Source organism: Lolium perenne, chromosome 4 (genome assembly GCF_019359855.2).
Source record: "Lolium perenne isolate Kyuss_39 chromosome 4, Kyuss_2.0, whole genome shotgun sequence".
Taxonomy (NCBI): Eukaryota; Viridiplantae; Streptophyta; class Magnoliopsida; order Poales; family Poaceae; genus Lolium; species Lolium perenne.
In genome coordinates, this window is record NC_067247.2 from 352,851,168 (window position 1) to 352,871,170 (window position 20,003).

The 20,003-nt window shown below is 41.5% G+C and overlaps 3 long non-coding RNA genes and 1 other non-coding gene across 4 annotated transcripts; all 4 read left to right on the plus strand.

The window, feature by feature from the left end:
- The first annotated feature begins 8,765 nt into the window (after positions 1-8,765).
- Positions 8,766-12,646, plus strand: LOC127296964 (uncharacterized). The gene is made up of 4 exons (XR_007848823.1): positions 8,766-9,024; positions 10,233-10,298; positions 10,461-10,576; positions 11,897-12,646. It is a non-coding gene; the product is annotated as an uncharacterized lncRNA (long non-coding RNA).
- Positions 12,647-13,641: 995 nt separating this feature from the next.
- On the plus strand, positions 13,642-13,714 carry TRNAK-CUU (transfer RNA lysine (anticodon CUU)). Its single transcript has one exon. It is a non-coding gene; the product is annotated as a tRNA-Lys (tRNA).
- Positions 13,715-13,947: 233 nt separating this feature from the next.
- On the plus strand, positions 13,948-15,780 carry LOC127296966 (uncharacterized). Its single transcript, XR_007848828.1, has 3 exons — positions 13,948-14,339; positions 14,417-14,523; positions 15,403-15,780. It is a non-coding gene; the product is annotated as an uncharacterized lncRNA (long non-coding RNA).
- Positions 15,781-18,470: 2,690 nt separating this feature from the next.
- Positions 18,471-19,589, plus strand: LOC127349213 (uncharacterized). The gene is made up of 3 exons (XR_007880151.2): positions 18,471-18,805; positions 18,894-19,151; positions 19,213-19,589. It is a non-coding gene; the product is annotated as an uncharacterized lncRNA (long non-coding RNA).
- Positions 19,590-20,003: the final 414 nt, after the last annotated feature.

Sequence of the window (20,003 nt, forward strand, 5' to 3'; positions counted from 1 at the left end):
GTGGTATGTGGTCTCTTATGAACTCATTCATATGCTTGCAAGACATTAGACGACATTCCACCGAGAGGGCCCAGAGTATATCTATCCGTCATCGGGATGGACAAATCCCACTGTTGATCCATATGTCTCAACTCATACTTTACAGATACTTAATCCCACCTTTATAACCACCCATTTACGCAGTGGCGTTTGGTGTAATCAAAGTACCTTTCCGGTATAAGTGATTTACATGATCTCATGGTCATAAGGATTAGGTAACTATGTATCGAAAGCTTATAGCAAATAACTTAATGACGCGATCTTATGCTATGCTTAATTGGGTGTGTCCATTACATCATTCATACAATGATATAACCTTGTTATTAATAACATCCAATGTTCATGATTATGAAACTAATCATCCATTAATCAACAAGCTAGTTAAGAGGCACACTAGGGACTCTTTGTTGTTTACATATCACACATGTATCAATGTTTCGGTTAATACAATTATAGCATGATATATAAACATTTATCATAAACATAAAGATATAAATAATAACCACTTTATTATTGCCTCTAGGGCATATCTCCTTCAGTCTCCCACTTGCACTAGAGTCAATAATCTAGTTTACATTTGTAAAGATATAACACCTTGGCCTTCTGGTGCTTTATCATGTTTTGCTCACGGGAGAGGTTTTAGTCAACGGATCTGACACGCTCAGAAACGTATGTATTTTGTAATTCATTTGCGTCTCAACGCATCACTCATTTCCAAATGAGTCGGCATTTAAATCTGTTTGGTCTTCTGGTGGAACCTTAATTCCGCGGTCTGAAATATGTCACTAATATTGTCACACACAATATAGCTTCAAAGTTCTGACTCTGTCGGAACTACACCAAGTTCTCAAAGAACCTCTTGACTTAACATCCTTTGTCATTGTCAAAACAATGACATACTCTGCCTTCTTTTGTAGAATCCGTCACAATATTTAGTACTCTTCTAAATCTAGCATAGACAACTTCTAGCTCATTGTGCTACCTTTTAAACAACACTTAGTCTAATTTGAGATTTGAAATTTTATTTTCATATGTGACAAAACTAATGTCGGTGCAACACCTTACAGCGATTTTTTTTGTCATTTCTCCATATAAAACTATATATATATATACTTGGTTCTTCTTAAGTACTCAAGAATATTCTTACTATTTTTCAGTGATCATCACATGAATCATTCTGGTACATGCTCATAACACTTTTAGAGCATAGGACATCTGATTGTGTACATATTATTCGTGATCTATAATCACTCATGTGTTTTTACTCATTGAGTGTCAGATACACTCAAGTCTTGTTAAAACTTCACATGACAAGAACATCTTCTTAATATTTCTATATTGAACTATTTCAATATCCATTCTATGTACTTTGACTTAAACTTATTTTGTGTTTCAATCTATCTTCATAGATCTTGACACTAAATTTGTTTCAGTCCATATCTTTTCATTGAAGTTAATTTCTCAATGAAATCTTTTTAATCAAGTATATAATTACATCATTTATAACCAACTATATGTCATCTACATAAAGTATTATAAATATGTCTCAGCGCTCCCACTGAATTTCTTGCAAATGCAAGCCTCTTCATCGTCTCTTGATGAAATCAAAAAACTCTTTGACTATTTCATCTGGTGAAGATTCCAACTCCGCGATACTCACTTCATCCAATTTGAAGTTTGTATACTTATCTAGTATTCCATGGATCAGCAAAACTCTTGGTTGTATCTTGTATACACCTTTAATACACACTTCTTATAAGCAATGTATTTTGGCATCCTACTAGCATATCTCATAAAAGAAATATGTACTGATTACTAGAATAATCCACATAGACTATAAGCATTGCTATGGAAGATCTAATCTTATCGTAGTCAACTCTTTGAACTTTGTCGTAAACAACTTTTCAACAAGTCAAGCTTTCATCAATTTTTATAGATCCATTTACTTTCAAAAAGTATTCATCTATCTTGGATTTCATGGCGTATAGCCATTTTAACGAGTCGTGGCCCATCATAACTTCTTTGTTTGTAGTTGGTTTATCATTGTTCAAAATCAATCCTTTGTCCACAAATCATTTATTTGATCACAAAGTAAACCATACCTACAAGGTTCAATATGTACTTCGATCTTCATGGCTAAAACACTTTGTAGTCATGAAAGCCATGATCGTTGTGGCCGCTTCCGGAACCAATTTCGAATGTTGCGCTACTCTGATCATTATGCTCAGGTTCATAAACCTTATCAAGTTCTGTTGTCCTCCCACTCAAATACTTCGCTAGAAAACAATTTCTTGGAAATAAGCAAGTAACATAAACAAACACTTTTGTCTTTTACTTCATAGTGAAAAGAATTCCCAATCAATTCTTTGGGATATCCTACAAAGACATTTATCCGATTTTGGTTGTAAACTTTTAAACCAAAATTTAAAGAAATGACTATTAGGGTTTCTACCCATGCCATAACTCGTATGGTGTCATTTCTACGGATCATGATGATGCTCTATTAATTGTAAAAGCGGTAGTCACTAAAGCATAATCCACAAAAAATATAATGGCATCTATATTTTATCTCATCATTAATCCAACAAGGTTTGGATATATCTCTCGGATACTTCATCATCACTATGATATTCCAAGAAACGTGAGTTGTAGAACAACTTCATAACTCTTTTAGATGTTCGCTAAAACTCGTAATTCAAATATTTGCACCATAATCCAATCATAGATATTTGACTTTTCTATTACGATGATTTCCACTTCATGCTGAAATTTATTTGAATCTGTTCAAATGTTTCAAACTTCTTCCTTATCGAATATATCCACATATATATATTCAATTCATTGTTTGAAGTTTTCATGAAGTAGAAGAATCTCCCGCACACAACTATGTCCAGTGAACCACATACATCATCATGTATGTTTTCACTAAGTTAGTTGCCCGTTCAACTCTTGGCCTATGAACGGTATTTTAATCATTCTCTTTTAGAAAAGATTTGCAAGCGCCAAATGATTCAAAAATCAAATGACTCCAAAAATCCATTTGCATGGAGTTCCTTCATGCGTTCCTTTCTAACATGACCTAAATGGCGGTTCCACAAATAAGTGGAATTCAAATCATTTGCCTTATGGCATTTTAGCGTCAGTGTTATGTATGTGTGTTTCACCATTAATATTTATAATAACTCATCCATCGTACATGGAGTAATGTCATAATTTGAATAACTCATTGTTTTCATTTGACCAGAGAAAAATAACAATTATTAAGTTCTTTATTATAAATTCTAAGGGCTAGATAAAATGCTAGCGACAAACATAATAACACTTTATTTTGTTCCAGACGTGCATCCTTATCATATTCCTTGTCAGTCACTTAGGCCGTTGTATTCTTGTATTGCGTTGTTTTGTATGACACTTCATACCAACCAATATAGTACTAATACCCAAGAATTTCATAGTGTGACTTAACTAGGAATACAACCATAACATGTATATCATTTATATACACCTGAGCTAGACTTTCTAGTCTTTTCTTTTCTTTTTGCCAAAATATCTTTTGCAGTTTCTCTTTTAGTTTTCCTTATTATTCAGAAAAACACTTCAACATCAATAACTTCTAGGTTTGTTGGTCAAATACCAATAACCTTGAGGTTCTTACTTTGAAGTTGATCATCATATGACAAGTGTTCTAGATTTCACTTATTAGTAACTTTGTAATATGATGAACAATTTCACTCATAATTTTATCCATCAGTTCATGACAACTTTTTGAGACCATGTCTGTACATGCTAGGCTCATAAAGTTTAACCTCAGTATTCGCATGTGCAAATCTGGCTTGCACCCGTTGTAAGCACACATAGAATCTATAACACCCGATCATCACGTGATGCTTCGATACGACGAGTCTTAGCAACGGTGCATTCTAAGGATGATAACTTTATGGATATGCGAATATCGTTAGTGCCCCAATAGTTGGAGGATTGTGACGCCTGGCGTCTTCAACCTTCATACATTCCCATAAAACTTATGAGTTTATGTAGTCTCACCAAAATATATTCTATCATCTTGCAATAAGGTCTTAGATATCACATATATCTCATACCTTGATTATTTCTGAAAACTAAATTTTCAGCTCCTTACTTTTCAAACAGATTTGAACGGAGACAAGATAACTTTAGGTACTAATTGAAAACATAGCTCTTTGAATCAACAATGTGAGGTTTACTAAAAGTTTGCAATAGGACTTAAACAATTCTTGATTCTTAACAATACGGTACCAATCCGTAAAGTTTCTTGTCAGATTTTAACAGTATTTCTATCTCAATTACAAGACTAGCGCATAGTAGTAAATGGATGCCAATACTACAAAATTAATTCAAAATACTACTCAGACTAAGTTTATGATAATTAGTTCATGTTTTAATCTAATTACTAATGAACTCCCACTTAATACAACATCCCTCATAGTTGTTAAGTGGTACACGATCCAAATCCACTACACCAAAACCGATCATCACGTGAGATGATGTAGCTTCAATGGTGAACATCAACATGTTGATCATATCATCCATATGACTCATGTTCAACCTTTCGGTTTCCGTTGTCCCAAGGCCATGTCTGTACATGCTAGGCTCGTCAAGCAAACCCAAGTATTCCGCGTGTGCAACATGGCTTACACCCGTTGTATGTTGAGTTTATCACACCCGATCATCACGAGATGCTTCAAAACGTCAAACAATGCAACGGTGCATACGAGGGGAGAACACTTTATTATCTTGATATTAATGTGAGGGATCATCTTATAATGCTACCGTCGTGATCTAAGCAAAATAAGATGCATAAAAGGATTAACATCACATGCAGTTCATATGTGATATGATATGGCCATTTTGTCTTTGTGCCTTCGATCTTCATCTCCAAAGCACGGACATGATCTCCATCATCAACGGGCATGATCTCCATCATCGTTGGCATAGCGTCAAGGTTCATGGCGCTGTCTTCATGGTTGTTCACCTCATGTAGCAACTATTACAACTACTTTGAAATACTACTCAACATGAAATTTAAAGACAACCATAAGGCTCCTGCCGGTTGCCACAATACAATAATGATCATCTCATACATATTCATCATCATATCATGGCCATATCACATCACCAAACCCTGCAAAAACAAGTTAGACGTCTCTAATTTGGTTTGCATATTTTACGTGGTTTAGGGTTTTCTAGTAAGATCTAATCTACCTACGAACATGAACCACAACGGTGATACTAGTGTTTTCAATAGAAGAGTAAATTGAATCTTCACTATAGTAGGAGAGACAGACACCCGCAAAGCCTCTTGTGCAATACAAGTTGCATGTCGAACGAGGAACAAGTCTCATGAACGCGGTCATGTAAAGTTAGTCCGAGCCGCTTCATCCCACTATGCCACAAAGATGCAAAGTACTCAAACTAAAGACAACAAGAGCATCAACGCCCACAAAACCATTGTGTTCTACTCGTGCAACCATCTATGCATAGACACGGCTCTGATACCACTGTAGGGATTCGTTGCATAGAAAACAAAAAATTTCCTACCGCGAGAACGCAATCCAAGCCAAGATGCAATCTAGAAGACGGGAGCAACGAGGGGATGATCAAGACTAACCCTTGAAGAGATTCCAAAGCCTACAAGATGAGGCTCTTGTTGCTGCGGTAGACGATCACTTGCCGCTTGCAAAAGCGCGTAGAAGATCTTGATCACCGGTGCCACGAACGGGCAGCACCTCCGTACTCGGTCACACGTTCGGTTGTTGATGAAGACGACGTCCACCTCCCGTTCCAGCGGGCAGCGGAAGTAGTAACTCCTCTTGAATCCGACAGCACGATGGCGTGGTGTCGGTGGTGGTGGAGAAATCCGGCGGAGCTTCGCTTAAGCGTGCGGGATGTGATGGAGGAGAGAGACCGCTAGGGTTTGGGGAGAGGGGCGCCGGCTAGGGCACCCTTGAGGGGTGCGGCCATGGTGGTGGCTTGAGTGGCCGGCCAGCCCCTCTCTCCCCCTCTTTATATAGGTGGAGGCCCCAAGGTTTAGGTCAAAGAGTCCGAATAAGACCCCAACAAAACCTTCCAAGTGTCCAAACCTAGGGGGAGTGGGACTCCCCCCTTTCCTTGGTGGGGTGGCCGGCCACCATGGTGGGGAGTCCACTTGGGACTCCTCCTCCCTTAGGTTGGCCGGCCAAGGTGGGTGGAGTCCCTCTGGGACTCCACCTTCCATCCTTATTTCTTCCGGACTTTTCTAGAACCTTCTAGAACCTTCCGTAGAACCTTCCGGATCATTTTAATTCATATAAAATGACATCCTATATATGAATCTTATTCTCCGGACCATTCCGGAACTCCTCGTGATGTCCGGGATCTCATCCGGGACTCCGAACAAATATTCGAACTCCATTCCATATTCAAGTTCTACCATTTCAACATCCAACTTTAAGTGTGTCACCCTACGGTTCGTGAACTATGCGGACATGGTTGAGTACTCACTCCGACCAATAACCAACAGCGGGATCTGGAGATCCATAATGGCTCCCACATATTCAACGATGACTTTAGTGATCGAATGAACCATTCACATACGATACCAATTCCCTTTGTCACGCGATATTTTACTTGTCCGCGCTTTGATCTTCGGTATCACTCTATACCTTGTTCAACCTCGTCTCCTGACAAGTACTCTTTACTCGTACCGTGGTATGTGGTCTCTTATGAACTCATTCATATGCTTGCAAGACATTAGACGACATTCCACCGAGAGGGCCCAGAGTATATCTATCCGTCATCGGGATGGACAAATCCCACTGTTGATCCATATGTCTCAACTCATACTTTACAGATACTTAATCCCACCTTTATAACCACCCATTTACACTGTGGCGTTTGGTGTAATCAAAGTACCTTTCCGGTATAATTGATTTACATGATCTCATGGTCATAAGGATTAGGTAACTATGTATCGAAAGCTTATAGCAAATAACTTAATGACGTGATCTTATGCTATGCTTAATTGGGTGTGTCCATTACATCATTCATACAATGATATAACCTTGTTATTAATAACATCCAATGTTCATGATTATGAAACTAATCATCCATTAATCAACAAGCTAGTTAAGAGGCACACTAGGGACTCTTTGTTGTTTACATATCACACATGTATCAATGTTTCGGTTAATACAATTATAGCATGATATATAAACATTTATCATCAACATAAAGATATAAATAATAACCACTTTATTATTGCCTCTAGGGCATATCTCCTTCACGCATTGCCGGCTGTAGCTCTGGATGAGAACTCGACATGGAGGAGGTCCTCTGCTGCTCGTGTGACCTGCCGTCGCCCATGGCTGGTGCATCTTGTAGCAGTCGCGTGCTTCTCCAAGGCCGGCCAGCCGCCGGTCTTCCGCAGCCAGCATCTCTTTCGCTGCTCATCATCTTCATGTCGACCTTCACTAGAAGCAGCACGTCATGGTGCCCGTGCTCCTCCTTCTGTGCACGAATGGGGCAGGGCGGGTAGGGAGGAGGGGGAGGAGGGGGAGGAGGGAAGAACCTAGAAAGAGGACGAGGGGGCAGCGGCGGCTGCGGGAAACCACGGAGGCGGAGCAGTGCCGCCAGGCGGTGGAGGAGAAGGCGGAATCGGGATTGGAGGAGGAGGAGGAGGCGTGGGGATTGGAGAGGATAAGAGACACAAGGTGATTGGTGGCGGCGGCTAGGGTTTTTTCGCTGTGGGGTGCCCATTTTATACGGCTGCTGTAAAAAATGAACGGACGAGATCAACCACCAAAGAAGATCCAACGGCCCACGTGCTCTAATCGCTGTGAGGCCCCCTATGGGGGGCATCGTTTATACCATTAGATGTCTTAGATTTGTCTAAATTTAGATGTATGTAGAGTGTATATATATATCCAAATTTAGATAAATCTAAGACATTTTTTATGGTGAGGAGGGAGCGTGTTTTTCCTATTACCTTTTATAAGATGTTTTCATAGGCTATAATGGACATAGTAATTTTTGGAGGGTAAGTTAGTTAATATTTCAGTTTGTGGTACGATGAAAATAAAAATAAAACCTATAGTCTGGAGTACTTACAAGTGAATCTAAATGTGCAAAAAGGTGCTGAAATCCTGCTACAAAACTTGAAATGGCTCAAAATGGAATCTGCCAAGAAAAATCAAAAAAATTCAGTAAACCTTATGTATTGCATTACGCATTCTGGAAAAGTTTTGTCAAATTTGAGCCTACATTTATGAATATACCTTATTTTAAGTTTCCCAACTAAATCTTGAACTGAAAATTCATATTGACTAGGAAAATCTCAAAAAAAAACCATTAAAATAATATATTACATTATGCATTTTGTAAAAGTTTCATCGTATTTGAGCATACAGTTTGTGAATAAACCTTACTTTAATTCCTGGCGGGATTTTGAACTCAAAACTTAAACTACATAGAAAGGTTTGATAGGTATTATATGTTTTCTTATGTATTATCGGAAAGTTTCGTTTATTTCAAACATACGGTTTGTGAGAAAATAGAGTTTTAGGCTGGAAACAAGAAGTGTGGGGAAAATTTTGTTTGCATCTACTCTTGTACGTTGGATTGGCTTTGGATGGCCCAGATATGTCCAAACTCCATCGATGACTTTAAGACTCAACGTTACCGAAACTGCATCCAATCTCACCATTCTTTATCCAACTACCAGTCTCTCTCTCTCTCTCTCTCTCTCTCTCTCTCTCTCTCTTCAGACCATATCCCCTTGCCGCCAGCTCTCCCCGCCAATGCATCACCGCCGCCCCTTTTTCCAGCCATGTATTCTCCTTCCCACTTCCCCTCCACATGACGGCGGCGTCTGATACCTCACCTCCCGGAGGCGGGGTTGATAGCCTCTTCCCCTCCCCGTGTTGCACAAGCGAGAAGGCGCTGTCACCTTGAATTGCTACATCCGGCTTGGTATGATTCCGCTCTCCCAACCCGATTGCCCCTTGTCAAAAAGCTAATTAGATGCTAAACATGAACGATTTATCAAACATACCTGAGACTAAATTGATATGTCGACGGGCTCCACCATTTTTTGTGTTTGTAGCTGTTTGTGTAGGTCGTTGTGTGCTCGTCGTGCTCTCTGGCTTAGAGGCTTAGATCGATATTTGAGCAAGTGAGGACGGTGCAGACGGATAGGTTGTCTGCTAAATCAATGGCGTAAAATACTATTTGTTGAGAAAGAAATCGTGTGTGCACGATTTGTTATGGCGGAAATCTATTTTTTCGATGAGAATGGGAGAGACCATGAAATTTTTTGCTTCTCGAATCTAACTTTAATTAGATTGATGGCACGCTAAACAGGTTACTGCATGTATGCTCCATCTTATTTTACTCACTGCTTATGGTTTGCCCAATTGGAAATCTGCAAGATGTGTTTGCATATATTAGGACTGTTGATTGATATATTCCCACCATAGGTTCATGGATTGATTTAATAATCAGCAGCTCAATGGTTATTTTCTACATATTCATATCAACATACTAAAAATAAAACCCCCCTTTCTTGGTTGTCTAGCAAAAAGGAAAAAATGTATGAAATTTTACAGAACATCAAGATTACTTTTCATAACCATATTTTTCCAATTTGTTTGGCTTGCGATCTCCAATTGAACTAACTTAACCATGTAGTTAAAAGAAAGGGCGTGTACCTGAGAGCACATGTAATCCAGGTTAAACATACAACATGAAAGTATTAACAGTACGTTTAGTAAGTATGTGCAGATTATAGCGAAACATATTGTTCATTCATGGCTGCACAATGTTACTATACAAACAGAGTTCACGAAAAAAGATGCCGACCATAATATATCTCACACTACATCCTGAAAACAAACACAATGTACTTAGGTACAAATGCAAGTGTTAGAAAGAGGTGACCTGTCACACCATGAGTCTGTACTTATGTTACCGATGGACTCGCTCCACATGAGCTTGGATACACTGGCTTCAGCTGCTCCACCACTGCATCCACCTTTTATTTTTGAGAAAAAAGTTCAGAGACCGCTTCGGACAGATTTACCCTGCTAATTGTCATATGCATTGTTCTCACGTTCATTTAGGATCTGGTTAACAATCTCTACCCAGGACCGACAACAAAGCTTTTCTGCCCTTGTTTACAGGGTGCTAGCCATAATGACGACAAGTTCCTTGTTCTTGCTGCTACAAACACCACACTATTGGATCAGGTAGAGAACATCTGCAATGGTTCACCGCCCGATCTTGAATCTAGGCAATGCATATTCAAGTTAATGAACTGACGAAAGACAAACTTCAGCCCCACCTGGACATTGCTACGAACTTCAGCTAACCTTGATATAACTACTAAGTTCAGTTAACTCGACTTCCAGGTCAATCTCGGCGGTACCTGGTCACGGCCTAAGCAAGACCAATTTGAAGAGCTTGGCTGCAGAGGAACTGATAATTGGGTCCTCATATCCATCTGATCATGCTGTTCATCAATCCTGTAAGTTGGAGCAACCACTTGCAACTTTTTTAGTCCCTCTACATTTATTCGTTGTTGTTCTGATTTCACAAATAGTTGATTGAGTTGCTGATTCATTTCTTGAGCAAGTAGAAAACAAACATGCTTGGAAGCAATGCTCATCGCAATCAAAATTGATGCACCTTGCATATTAGCCAATGCTTGCAGTTTCTTCAGATAGGCGGTGCATGGGATTTTTTTCATGTGAAATAATGGCACCAAGAAATATTTAAGTCTGTCACATGATATATCAAATGGTAAAACAGAAGATCATCACCAGTAATTTTGTAAAAAACAATAGAAGTTTGAATAGTTTATTATTTGTTTTACACGGCATTTCTAAAGTGCACTACCCTTTTAGGAGAGGTATGAGATAGTTTCTGAAGATATTAGCCATGCATAGTAAGCTATGGGAATGTCTGTTGGGTAAATATCCATCAACTTGCAAGTCTAGGATGCACATAACCTATGCTCGAGCAGTAACAACTGCTTATATATGACCTGTAATCTGCAGGTCAGTTAATATACACGGTTGCAGCCTCCCGTGTCAGACATTTGGGCTACGTTAGATTATACAGGTCAAATATAGGATATATATATGTATCAACAAATCATCACCTATTATCGTACAAGATATAGAGCTTATTTTCGTACAATATTTATATGCCTATTTTAGATACAACCTCAATGATCCAGATGCTGCACTGGACAATTCTGATGGATATTATTGATTGCACATAAAAGGTACAATACTTTGCATCAGAATCTACTTTGGTGGTATAAAATGTTAAAGTATTATGCATTGTCATGTACATAGTTGCAATGGATGCAGCAACCAGAGAGAAGAAAATAGCAATCAATAAGGATAATGTGGTGGCGGAATATAGCTCAAAATACGAATGAATACTGCACTTCCATGTAATGCATTGTCCTGCTAGAATAGTTACTGCGAAGGTAGATCCGGGCAGTAGATTGACTATGGAAGAACAACAGATGGAAAGAAAAGTTTTCTCTCTGGTATATCTATAGCAATAGAAATGAAAACATTGTAAGGGTAGGGACGACAAATAATTCTCACAGATCGCTCAGCAAGGATGCCTCGGTAGATAACATCTCCATTCCTAGTAGTTCTGATTCATCAAGAAATAATTCTTGCAGTTAGTTGTCTCCCATGATCTTCTTTACATGTGCAATTGCTCCCATGATCTGCTCCAGAATCTAATATCATGCTCTAAGAAAGAGAAACACGAGAGAAATGATTATCCATTAGCCGTCTAATGATCTCCTACACTTTTGATGCAGGAGAGATTTCGCGGTTACCTGGTTATTGGAGGAGGCAAGGCGGCAGGAGCCGGGACAGGTGACAGTGCCAATCGCCCTCTTCAGTCGGAGCGACCGAGAATGTATCAAGTCGCCATGGCTGTAGCTTCAGCAGTGGTCGCTTGAAAGGATCAAGCGGGAGTCTAAAGGTCACGGCTCAAGCGGGGTCTAAGGCGCCTATATATGCTGATAGCTAGGACGGTAATGGTGGAAGTAATTTTCGATGGAAGTAATGGTGGTTGATGGTTACAATAAAGGTAGGGGCTGGCTAATTGATTCTAGAACCGGGTAACGCGAGCGTTAATTGGGCGATGGTTGAAACTGAGCGATGTATAAGACCTCAAGGCAAGATGAGTCTACAACATAATAAATGATACAATGTATGAGTATGACACCACATAAGTTACTACCCACTATAAAGGTAGTAACCTAAACTAGTGACATGTCATATGTTACTAGTCTAAGTTACTACCCACTATGATCAATCTAAGGGATTGATGTTGGGTGACGAGCGGAGAGCATGCCTGAGATTAATTGGGCTTTTGGTCCACTTGAGCGGGTGAGGGATGATCATAGAGGATCGGATGAAGTTTCGTCGAAGGAACGACGGACCTCCTTTTTAAGTAGCAGAGATTTGTAACTCTCTTTCTCAGATTTGGTAGGTTTTTGAAAAAATTAGTAGAAATGGTACTCACCCGCAAACATAGCCTCAATTGACGTTGGTTTTTCAAATTGCTCCAAGCGAGTATCTTTGGCGCGCTAACAAAATTATACAGCGCCAGTTTTTTGCTTTTATAGGTGCGCAAAAGGGTGAAAAAATACAGCGCGCAAACAACATTTTACCATACACGCTAAATACAACGTCACAAACAAATTTTGCATACATATTAATTGAAAATAAGCTACTAAAATAGGTTTTATAAAAACAAGGAACAAAAATGATAATTAAATAGATAAAATAGAAACATCTAATCAGAGAAGTCGAAGTTCGATTCCGACGATTCTGACGGCTTGCTCAAGAACATATCCATCCAACGGTCGTCGTTGTCGTCGATCGTCGACGGGCCGGCTTCCTGCGCCTCGATGAACCGCTTATGCGCGCGAATGCCCTCCTTCTCCACAATGTGCTCCACCTTTTTCTACGCGTAGAAGGCGCGCGCTCGTCGAGGACGTCCTGCGGGAAGGCGGCATCCCACGCCTCCATGGTGCGTTTATCCGCCTGTGCAATGGTGAGGCGGCGCTGCTCGACGGTGATGAGACCCGTCGAAGCCAGCCAAGAACTCCGCCTTCCCGAGCGACTCACAGTCCTTGAAGTTGAGTTGTTGGCGGGGGCGCCCGAGGCGCCATGCCGCCGCGTCGTAGGCGCGCATCACCTACTCGACGGTGTCGAACGTCTCGAGGGGGGAGGCGAGTCCTTCCGGCGTGGATCTTCGCATTGAACGCGCTGCTCGGGCGGGCGCGTACGCCGATGAAATCCGAGGAAGGAGGGAGGGCATGGGGGCGACGCGGTGTCGGCGGCGAGCCAAGTACACAACGTTTCCTTGTTCTCCTTCCAACCTGTCGCGTGCATAGGTGATGATGGGATATTCGTCCCAGTGCTTTTACAGGACTTTGCTTGTTCGATCACAGTCGTATCTTTTGAAGGGATTCAGCAGTATTAGTCATGCTATAAGCACTGCTGTAATAATGTTTGTATAGTTTTCACTTCTGTAATTTTTATTCAACAAGCCCGTCTAGCTCAGTTGGTAGAGCGCAAGGCTCTTAACCTTGTGGTCGTGGGTTCGAGCCCCACGGTGGGCGTTTGTTTTTCCACATGCTGTACATATTTTTTGTTTTCTTCCTGACTGGCCGGGATCAGTTCACCTGTACCATACATGCGATTTATCTATCTCTTTTTTTTCTCAAAAGTTTCTGCTGCTGCACATAATTTTTGCCATTTACGTTTGTACCTTATAGCACGTGGAGTTCCGATTGAAGCAATATTTTGGAGTTAATGCGGGTAAGCACATCCAAGAAGTCAAGACAGCTACTGAATATACAGCTGAGTTTGAAGAAAATATGGAAATTTTGTCACAAGAAGGAAGTGGTGAGGAGGTTGCTTTGGCTGATAGTTCTCTCTCGGATTGGCAGGCGCATATAAAGCTTAAGGTAGCTAGATGCCGCAATGAGCTGCAACAGTACGTTGAAGAAGGGTTCCATCCTTGTACACCAGATTTCAACATCCTTAAGTGGTGGGATGTGAACTCGGAAAGGTATCCAATCCTTGGCAACATGGCTCGTGATGTGCTAGCTGTACCAGCTTCAACGGTTGCCTCAGAATCTGCGTTCAGCGCATGTGGGAGAGTAATTACAGATCACAGAAGTAGCCTAGCACCTGAAACTGTTGAGGCATTGATGTGTTATGGTGATTGGATTAGATCTCGTAGTAAGTACCTTTTTCCAGCATCTACTCTATTTCATACATTTGTATCGTGTGGCCTATTTTGACTTGTATTGCTGCAGAACCTACAAATGCTGGACAGGAAAACCGCTGTGAAGAACAAAGAGTAGTGGATCATCTTGTCTCTGGTACCTGATGTGCCATATGTTAACTGATATGTACCTGAGAGGTTGGTACTCTGAAATTATATCTCCTTCATGGCGTTTGTTTTTGACATGCTGTAGCTAGTCTGTTAACTTTATATCTAGTTTGTTACCTTTGCCTACATATTTGATACAAAAAAGTAACTGTCAAAGTTGTATAATGAAGACAGGCTAAAGTCTATTTACGAAAGACCGGAGTAGTCAGTTTAATTGACAATGTTCTTTTTCTGAGAATTTCACTAAGAAACATCTGTTCATGAATGCTATTGCTAGTGTGCCTGGTTAGGATAGTTATCTTTGTGCAAAATTTATGTGCTTCCTAACTTTTTGTTTGATCAAACGACTTATATTTGCAGTTGTAGCAAAATTTGTAAAGCCATATCCTATATTTCTATTTCATCTTGTAATAATATCATAGGGAGCTTCATGATGTTGATGTTCTGAGATTTCTTGGACGAGTATAGATCTGAGCATGTGGGTATATTTGAGATGCTTGTGAGTTCTTAGCGAAGCTATGAAGTTGGTTTTAAGTTTGTGAAGTGCAGAATACCATGCCTTCATGACCACTTGTGCCCAGTTTCCATTTACTTTGCTCAGTAAGGTATTGATAGTGGAATGTGTCTGTTCAGTAATGTTGCTGGCAGAATGTTTAATGGGTAGATACAGGGATGCAAACTGCTTGTACAATGTGAAAGAAAGTGGTCATTGCATCGTGTTTAACTCTAGGTATCTCACCTGGTCAAGACACTGTTATACATTCATAGTTGCTGTGCATTCTTGCGGCTATTTCTATTGTAGCTACTGAATTACTGGTCAGTGCAAGTGTTGTTTCTTGGTGTGCTTGCAGTTCACTATCGTCGTATACCTGCTTCTGACTTTGTCATTCTGCCTGGTAAATGCCTCAGGGTTGGAGTGATTTCTATTTGGGCCGCCTCTTCAGAAGTACTGGGCAGAGAAGCAGCAGCAAGATTAGGCAACAAAAGAAGCCCAAACTGAGCTTGCCTCTGAACTTGCCTCTGAACTTGCCTCTGAACTTGCTTCGCCTGGTCGAATCAGTAGAGCCTTATGGTCCATGTAGACCGCCTTCATCTGCCTGTCTTTTATTGCTTTTCTCTAGCTTAACATATATCAGTATAATTGTGATGCAACTGAGTTCCATTGTTTGAGAGGCATTCTCCTTTTAAAAGAGATGCTCATGTGTTTGAGAGGCATTCTCCTGTCATTTCTGTTTGTGTTGTTTTGAGATACTCTGAATTTAATGGGACATTTTCCTGTCATTTCCATTTGTATTTCCATTTGTATTGTTTTGAAATACTCTGAATTTCTGGACGCTTCTTATACATGTATAATTTATAGCAAGTATACATCTGAAGGAATAAAAAGCTAGTGGGTAAAGTCTGAAGGAATAAGCAGCTACAAGCCTCGATCGCTTGATCCCCCCAGCGATCGCTTTTCTTTTTGGAGCGAAATCCACGCCAACGCCCAACGGCCCATGCGCTTGGCGGGCTAAAGTGGGCCGAATGGACGCCACTTCCTATTAGAAAAATAAAAGTGCAGCAAGTGGCCTCCCGCTTTGGGCTGGCGGTCAGAGGTGGCCAAGAAGTGGTTTCCCACGGACAGGCCCACCTACAGCCTGAAGTGGTGCATCCTATACAACCAGGCATATGTACATAAGAGCATCTCTACCAGAGCCCGTAAAAATGCGAACTGTAAAACGTGAGTTTAAGCCATTGAACTCGTGTTTACGGGTCGAAAAAATACTAGCGCAGATCAGAACCCGTAAAGAAAAACTGTAAAAAAGCATATTCCTAATTATGCCAATAGACCCACATGTCAGAGTTTTTTTTCTTTTCTCCTCCTCCTTCCTCTTCTTCTTCCTTGCTCCATCCACCATCCTTCGGCCAAATTCCAGACCTGCTGCCCCGCTCCGGCTCCGCCCGCCCCTACCCCGGCCCCGCTCGTGCCTCGCCGTCCCCGGTCCTGCCCTCGCCGCGCCGCCCCGCCCCCGGCTCCGTCCGCTCCGCCCCCCAGGCTCCGCCCGCACCGCCTCGGCGCCGCCCGCCCCAGCCACGCCCGCGCACGCCGCCCCGGCCACGGCCCCGGCCCTGCCCGCCCCAGCCCTGCCCGCGCCGTGTCGCCCCGTCCCGACCTCGCCCGCGCTACGCCGCTTCGCCCCGGCTCCGCCCGGCCGGGCCCCGCCCGCGCCACCTAGCCTCGGCCCCGCCTCGCTGGCCACGCCCGCGCCGCTCCTCCCCGGCCACGCCTGCTCCGCCCAGCAGCTAGCTCACCCTGCCCCACGCGAGCTCAAGCTGCCCACGAGCTCGCCCGCCCCGCGCCGCTCCACGCCGCAGCGAGCTCGCCTCGCCCCGCCCCGTGCCGCCCCATGCTGTCGCGAGCTCGCCGAAATTTGGTTGACATTCGGCCGGATTTTATCGAATTTGGTCCTATTTCGGTAGTTTTCCGGCGGAAGTGCACTGTTTGGAGCTGAAGTTTCAGCCCGCCAAAACACCACTAGAAGTACTGTTTCAGCGTTCAGTTCGACCTTTCGACCCCTACAAATACAGGTCGACGGAGCGAATCGAACGCAGCCCGAAAAAATATTTTCAGTTTTGGCTCGTTTACGGTCACTGATCGGCGCTATTTTTCCCGAACCCGTAAACTGACAGTTATTTTTCGGTTTTGGGTCTTTTACGGGCTCTGTTAGAGATGCTCTAAGCCAACGGTTCCATGTAATGTGGATATGGGGATCACTCAAGCTCGGGCGTACTAGGGAGTTTTCGCATGCATATGACACTACTCTATGTTACTATCTTCATAAGGCTGACCATAGTGCTAGTATCTTAGGTAGTATCATGCATCTTAGACCCACAAAAATGCTGATGTGGCATCTAATTAATGATGAGAGACAAAATTAGAGTAACATAGGTGGATACTGTATCATAGCGCATATTACGAGAAAAGCTAATGCTAAATAGATCTTGTACACACATTTTGTATTGGAATTCTACAAAATAATAAATTTAGAAGATTATGATACTACTCTATAATACCACCCACTATAGTGATAGTATCATAGACAAGTATCATATGCATGATACTACAATATGATACTATGCACTATCACTAGCCTAATGCATAGTAACTTAGATGTAGTATCATACATGAGTGTACTAATTAGCTTGTAGACTCATTCTATCTTGAAAAGTGTGATGTTATGGTAACATAGCTAGTTACGACAACCATATCTTTTTTCATTTATTATCATGTCATGTCATCAATTTGCATAGTTGGCAATGCATGTAGATCTATGTTACTATCACTATAAGTAATCTTAGACTAGTCACAATGGGACGTATCATACACCAGTATCATGCACATGATACTAGTTTGTGATACCACCTCCACAATGCATAGTATCATAATATGGTATCATACTTATATCATATTTAATGTTTTGTAGAATCTCAATGCAAATATGTGTACATGATATATTTTTCATGAAGTTTTCTAGGTTTATATGTCATGATACGGTATCATATTATGATATTACCTCCGTTTCAAGGAATAAGGCGCACACGTATTCCAAGACAAACTTTGACCATAAAAATTGAGCAACAAAATCTTGATTATATTATATGTAATTAGTACCGTTGGATTCGTATTGAAAAGAACTTTTTAATGGTACTAATTTCATAAAAACAATTTTGATCTATTTGAAATATTTTTTGGTCAAACAAAAAGCTCGTAAAACGAGAGCGCCTTCTTCCTTGAAACGGGGTAGTACTACTCTCATCTCTCACCTCATTAATTAATGTGACACATCAGATTTTTACCAACATGGCATGTATGATACTACTTATGATAATCCCATTGGGGCTAGTCTTAGTCAATCCGTTTTGTGTTAGTCAATTATTTTAGGATACCAACACTGCCCTTGTTAGATCTAGCCAAAATATCAGGAGACTAACCGGACTCTCCAGCTGACTGACCGACCGAACAAAAAAACTTCCCTCACCCCGCGCAGGATCAGCCATGGTGGTGCGCCCGGCCGCCGCATCCCAGCGCCGGAGCCGATTGCTGCTCTCTCCCCTCCGAATCCTCGCTCCGCTGCAGCCCGCGCATCTCGTCCGTCCTGCTCGCCGTCCACTCACCTCACCCCACTGCCGCTCTGCTCGTCCCCAGGCCCGACGTGAGGCTAGACGAGGAGACCTGCTCGACGATGCCCGGAGAGGCGCCCTACGCCGCGCAAGCTCCGATTCTCCTCGACTCTGACTTCAATACCGACGCTGCACTGCTGTTGCCTGTGGGGTATGCTTCTTCCCATGTTTGACTATCAGTAATGTTTTATTTCTGTGCAGCAAATTTAGAATATTTTTCCTATGTTTGTTTATTTCAGTGTTGATTGATGGACCATTTTCGAGTAGAAATAGATGTCCAGTCGTACTTGACATTTGTAGATGGCAAAAGAGTGTATCAGAGGGGCAAAACATCGGATTTTGCAGCAGGTCGGGACTTGTCCATGGCGCACATAACATCAGCTGTGGAGGAAACAAGTACGCAAAAGATGTGGAGCAACATGCCATCTCAAGAAAACATGCAAAGAACCAGAAAAAGACAGCGACGCTGATAAGGATGCAACTCCTCTTCCTAAATGGTAATTTTGCATACATGGGTTGTTATTTAGAACATCTCTTGCATATGCAGTTTTCATGTAGGCAAAAGTCAAATGAACCTCCAGCAACCACTACGTACTTCTACTCCTCCGTGCACGCCAACTAAGCAATCTTCTCAACCTTTTATTGCAACTCCAAGCCCGGTGACAAGGTTGAGGGCATCAGCCATTGCGATTTCTTCTTCACCTCCTAGTGCATCTACGAGGAGCAAAAGTACTACAAATAGCCCCGGCAAACAAGTTTAGTTAGTTTACTTGTATGTTGAACTACTAGTGTGATCCTTTTGGTGATGTATGGGGCATGTGATCCTTTTGGTGATGTATGGGGCGTTTGATCCCTTTGGTGATGTGTTGGGCTTGTGATTATCACATATACTCTATGTCCTGCTGAAATGGTCATGAAATTATATGAAAATGATGTCAAAGTGTTGCTTCAAATGATGTTGCTGATATGTTGATATGCTACTAGTGAATGTTTTTGTATTGCTGATCAAAATGGTGCTAAAGTGTTGTTGGCATTGTTGTTGAAATGTGTAAATAGGTAAGGGCATATAGGTCTATTTGTGTGGCTGTTAGTCCCAGTTAGTGAATAGTGGTATTTTGGAATGAAAAGCTAGACTATGGTGGCATTTTGACAACATTGGCTTTTTAGTGGTATTTTGGAACACTTGGTTTTGACTAGTGGTATAGTGGCAATTCTCTCCTTCTAATTATATATGTGACTCAAACATCAGCTCCATCTTTGTGGTCAGCAACTCTTTGCTTTTGCTGCTGCATGGATCGTTTCAGAAGCCTAAGATTCTTGTAATTGATGTTGCACAGCTTAAATATACC